The sequence below is a fragment of the Microtus ochrogaster genome, unplaced genomic scaffold (genome assembly GCF_000317375.1).
Source record: "Microtus ochrogaster isolate Prairie Vole_2 unplaced genomic scaffold, MicOch1.0 UNK33, whole genome shotgun sequence".
NCBI classification, from domain to species: Eukaryota; Metazoa; Chordata; class Mammalia; order Rodentia; family Cricetidae; genus Microtus; species Microtus ochrogaster.
In genome coordinates, this window is record NW_004949131.1 from 1,861,509 (window position 1) to 1,867,508 (window position 6,000).

A 6,000-nucleotide genomic window follows, 5' to 3' on the forward strand; every position below is an offset into this window, starting at 1 on the left:
AAGAGTGCCATTCTTAGAGTTCAGAGACGCGAAGGGAGGATTTGGTTTTTAGTTTAAGTTACAGAAACCTGTTTGTTCAAATGAGCACTGGGTGAGCATGTAGCCCCAGCATGGTCTGCTCTGGGCGAGCCGTGCTCCTCTCTGCTGCTGAGCACTGTAAGCAGGTGAGCGCATCACTTCTTAGATGTCCTTGGCTGCTGATTTGGGTCTGAAATGCCATTTCAGGGTTTTGTCTTGAAATGGGGGACCATTTTTTTGTAGCCACACTACATTTCAATTAGCCATTTTGACCAACATTTGTGTTGGTTATAAGCGGTAAAATAGGGATAGTACTAGCCTTAAGTAATTCCACAAGCCTCAGGAGGACCAGCTGATAAGCAGACTGCTACACACCATAATCTCGGCTCTAGAGAAGCTGAGGAAGGTCATGGGCTTGAGCTGAGGGCCAGCCAGACTGTCTAATAATAAGGAAGCCAACTGGTCAAGGTCACCAAGCTTGGACAAGGATGAGCCATTACTTCTTAGATTTCTAGGGCCTCTAGCCCCTTTGCTAAGGCAGCCAAAGCCAAAATCAATGTGGATCAGTTGTTTGCATGGTGGTCCTGGCTTGGGTGATTGGATGATGCCGTTGTCATGACCTAACCACTCTGAGAGCATTTCTCACACAGGACAGGTAAAGGATAGAACTTAGATGTCAGTACTAGTTGACTGTAAGGCCTTTAATACTGAGGTGAAGACAAGGGATAGCCTATGGGAGTGACCTCTACAGCGGTCCACAGGTCAGTTTGAATGGATGGGAATCCAGAGGAAACTATGGCCAGGTGTCTTCTTTGGTGTCCAGAGCTTTGTGATTTACAGTCTCAGACAAGCCAAGTCAGCCCTGAGGTTCTCATTGCAGGGCAGACTCCACCAGTCTGTGGCTGGTCGGAAGAACCCTTTTGAGAAAGGATGTCAGTCACAGGGAGAGCATCTGTTGCCTGCGGTGATGTTGCTCCGGCCTCCGTCCTCTGGCCTCCATCTACCTAAGCCCCTGCCTGCAGAGGCCCTGCTGGCCACTGCAGCAAACCAGCGTAGGAGGAAAAGGCTGTGTTCAGGTGCTCGGGTTCCTGGCGACATCATTGTTTGAGCCTCTGAGATGATACTGTGAAAACCTTCAGACACATGACTCCTCACTGTCCAGTAGAAATTGTCTCCTAAACAGGAGCCGTGGTGCCACCTGATTGGCTTTCCCCTGGCAGAGACCTTTCCCTCGGAAGGATGGCATGAATCTAAAACTCGCTGCCGTCTGCCTTGCTGAAGTATCACCACTCCAGGAAATGGCTTGGACAGGAAGTGTGTCGGGAGGAATGGACTTGCATTGCCTACCCTGTGCTGGTAGCAGATTTGTAGTGAAACACCCCTGGAAGAAGGGGCTCGTTCCTGTTACCTGTCGGGCTAAACTGCTAACTACACAAGCGTTTGGAGACCCAGAAGTAGGCCGCCATGCCATGAGGCTGAAGTTGGCAGGCATCTTCAGGGACTCCACACTCATGTCCTTATGGCTACGTTTTCTGTATAAGAAGTCTCCTTCACGAGAGGCTACCAGATAGCAGAGAAAGTTGCTCCTGCTTTGGGGAATTTTCCATCCATTCCATTCTCCCTACCAACAGTAGTTCTTCATTTTCAATGTTTTACGTCTGCTGTGAGGCCTCTCCCACTATCAGACTGGTAAATGACGGTGGTCTCTCGGTGTGCGCTGCCCCAGACAGATGTGCCACTCAGATTCTGCCCCTACAGCTGTACTCCAGTGGTGCAGCGACTTCCCCAAAGTCTGCTTTTGCTGGGAGAAATCAAGATTACAACTGTCGCTTGCATTCTCCTCCATGCCCCGGCCATGCCAGGGCACTGTGGCCAGCTGAGTTCGTTCAGGACTCCCTGAAGGGAGAGGACTCAAAATGTTCTTGCTGTCCTAGCCTTCCCCTTCCATGTTCCACTTGTAAACATGGTGTGTAAGGCCTGTGGACCGTCCGTGCCACACGTGTCTCTTTGTAGATGAATGAGGTGGTCTGTTTCAAGTTAGATGAGCCAAACTAATCCTAATGGATGAGTTTGTACCACAACAAAAGCTAATAAACGAACTCAGCTGGCCACAGTGCCCTGGCATGGCCGGGGCATGTAGGAGAATGCAAGCGACAGTTGTAATCTTAATTTCTCCCAGCAAAAGCAGACTTTGGGGAAGTCGCTTCACCACTGGGTTGTGAACACTCTGACTGATGTCAGCCCTGTTTAGAGTTGGGTAAAGGTGTTCTTTGTCATTGCTGTCCTTGTCCCCAGAGGAAGACACTTGAGTAGTTATTTGAGGAGTTGATGGTGGGGTGGTAAAGATAAAAAAGGATGAAAACATCTCTCCTTTCCATATGGCTGACCAAGACAGTCCTATTACCCTCACAGCCAACCCCAAGCTAGATGAGCAGGGCTTGTGTCTGACTTGTAGAGATTGACTACATGTGCAAGTAAAGTCAGGCAGCAAAACACCATATGACTTTCTTTAAGAAAACAAATCCAGGCATCAAAACTTGTCAAAGGGGTCATAACAGCTAAATCAGCTCAGTCACCTTTCCTAAAAACAAGTACTGAGTCCCAATTACTTCAATAGAGAACTCTTGCAGCTTTTTAGAGACAATATACCAATTTCATCTCTGCCTAGTGAGGTGGTGAGGGGCATAGGACAGACTCGTTTTGATTTTTTAAACTTAGTTTCTATTATTAAAATTTGTCAAGAACACAAAATTTATTATATAATTATTCCATGGGAGAATTACACTCATGTCCTTATCTTAAAGGACAGCAAAGAAAAGAAATAATAGGATTGTTTTAGATTGAAAACATTTATTTTTGTATCATGAAGATAATAGTACAGAAAAATTGAAAATACAAGTTAAAAACACAAACTTTATGATCCCTTTTTGCAGACTTACTAAGACTGCTTACATCTCTTCAAACTTCTAAGACTAACACAGGCAAGGCCCTACATTCAGTCCCCAGTACTAGGATGGATGAATGGATGGATGGACGGACGGACGGACGGACGGACGGATGGATGGACAGACAGATGGACTGACAGATGAACCAGGAGTGCCATTTTGTAGTCATCAAGAACCATCCAGAGTGGTTACAGAAGATTGCATTCCCACCAGCAATGGATGAGGGTACCCCTTCCTCCACAACCTCTTCAGCAAAGGCTACCATTGGAGTTTTTTATTTTAGCCATTCTGACAGGTGTAAGATGATATCTCAAAGTTGTTTTGATTTGCATTTCCCTGATCGCTAAGAAGGTTGAGCATGACCTTAAGTGTCTTTTGGCCATTTGAACTTCCTCTGCTGAGAATTCTCTGTTCAGTTCAGTGCCCCATTTTTTAATTGGGTTAATTAGCATTTTATAGTCTAGTTTCCTGAGTTCTCTATATATTTTGGAGATCAGACCTTTGTCTGTTGCGGGGTTGTGGGAGCCTAGCCAGTTTGGATATTCACTTTCCTAGATATGGATGGAGGGGGGAGGACCTAGGACTTAACACAGGGCAGGGAACCCTGACTGCTCTTTAGACTGGAGAGGGAGGGGGAGAGGAGTAGGGGGAGGGGGAGAAGGGTGGGAGGAGGGGGAGAAGGGTGGGAGGAGGGGGAGGGAAATGGGAGGCTGGGAGGAGGTGGAAACTTGGTTTTTTTTTTTCTCCTTTTCTCAATAAAAAAAAAAAAGTTAAAAAAAAGAGCCATCCAGACTAAGAATTATCAATGGATACCAAATTAAGAGGAATGGACAGACTAATTGTCTTGGTGATTAGAATATTTGTTTATATGGTCTTAAAGTGTCTCCCACTGATTACTTATTAGTAGCAAATCGAAATACTAAAAGTAATTTTATTTTTGAGTGACAGATGACCACCATAGTTCACCAAATATGACACACTGAAGGCAGAACATCACTCTTGTAAAAGTCTGCTTGGGAATTGTTATGATTGTTTGTACAAGCCATGCCCACTCCCTCCCCTATCTGCTGAGGCAGGCTGATCTTCAGCTTCCCTCTCTTCCACCTTCCTCTCTGAGAGGCAGCTTCACTTCTGCCTCTCTCCTCACTTCTCTGCTTCCCCCCCCCGCTTTCTCTCTTGCTCTGTCCTCTTCTCCTTCTTCCCCCCTCTCCTCTCTTCCCCCTTTTCCCCTCTTTCCTTCCCATTCCATAATTCAACTAATAAATATCCAATTCCATTCTGTATGATATGTCTGTCCACGTGTCTCCCACCTGCTCATCCACCTAGCCGAACTTGCACTTTCGGGGACTCACTGTCTCCAGCCAGTTGCCTCATGGCTGGGCCCTGCCCAGGGCTGGTGGCTTTCCTGGTCAGGGAACCTCACTGTCACCGAGACCAGCCCACCCCGCCACAAGCTCCTCGGCCGGCTCTCCCAGTCAGGGAACCTCACTGTCGCTGGGACCAGCAGGACCTCCCAGCAAAAATCATAACAGGAATGCTTAATTTAAATCTAGTCACTAAGAAATTTAGTCCCCAAAAGGAAAAGGAATGTGCCCTTCAAAAATTCCAATTGTTAAAAAGCAAAAAGGTGTGTGTCTTCTAGAATCACAGACTATCACAGATGCTAAAAGAGTTAAATAAAACTATAAATCTCATTCAACATGGCAATAAATTACAAGATAAAACCAGGCAGAAAGGAAATGGGAATTGATTATCTTGAGGAACTAATATAAACACTAAAAAACATTATCTGCTGCAAACTTTATACAATCATCTTAGCTTCCATTTCTGTTGCTGTGATGAAATACCAGGCATTTGCTCAGAGTTCCAGGTTACAGTCCATCCCAGCAGGAAAGTCACAGCAGCAGAAACACGAGAGAACTGATCACATTTCATCCCAGTCAAGAGAAGAGAGCAGTTAACACATCCATACTAGCACTCAGCTTGCTTTCTCCATTTCACACAGTCCGGGACCCCAAGATGGGTCTTCCTACGTCAATGTAGTAATCAAGACAATCCCTCACAGACATTCTCAAAGATGAGCCTCAGTCCAAATAGGTGTTGACAATACTAACCATCACACTCAAAGTCATGAGATTATATCTAATGTAAGTGGATTAGAATTAAAATATAGAGATTGTGAGATTAGATAAGAATTTAGTTATGTGCCATTGATGACAGATCTCTTAAAACCATAAAGGTTTGAAGTCTTTTGAATGAGAAGAAAATGTATCCCAATATAGTATTAACAAAAAGAAAGCTATAAAAACATCATCTATATCAGACAAAGTAGAAGTCAAAGCAAAAACTATTACCAGGGATAAAGAAAAGCAGTGAATGATAAAAGGCAAAACCATTATGACACGGTATGCACCTATACTTTAACTTCAACATACATAAAGTGTACATATAGACACACAAGAAAAGCACAAATCCATGAGAACAGGAAAAAGTTTTAACATTTCCATCACATTGGCTAAGCTAACAGAAGACCCAGAAACCAATAAAAGAATTAATGAATGCAATTAATGGGTTGGATGGAGATTTATTGAACAGCTACGTCCTTGTAGCACAATACTCCCTCTGGACTCTTCCAGGAATTAATTAGTATTTGATTCTGGTCTGGGAGATTCATTCCAGCACTATCCCATGGTGAGACTCTTATCATTTTTTCCTTTATTGTACCAGTGGCAATAACAGTAGCTAAGATTTATTGAGCCAGGCCAAGAGATAATTAACTGTTGCTTGACTCAGTCTTCAAATACTTCTCTACAGTTGTGTTTTCCAATATGGCAGCTACTAGCCACATGGTCTGCCTTGACCATATGAGTTTCCAGCCTTTTCCCTTGCCAACTCGTTTGTTTCCTGTGCTGATTTTGTAATGATTGTTCAAGGCTCCCTCGCCTGCCTCTTTTCTCTTCTTCTCTTCTCTTCTCTTCTCTTCTCTTCTCTTCTCTTCTCTCCTCTCCTCTCCTCTCCTCTCCTCTCCTCTCCTCTC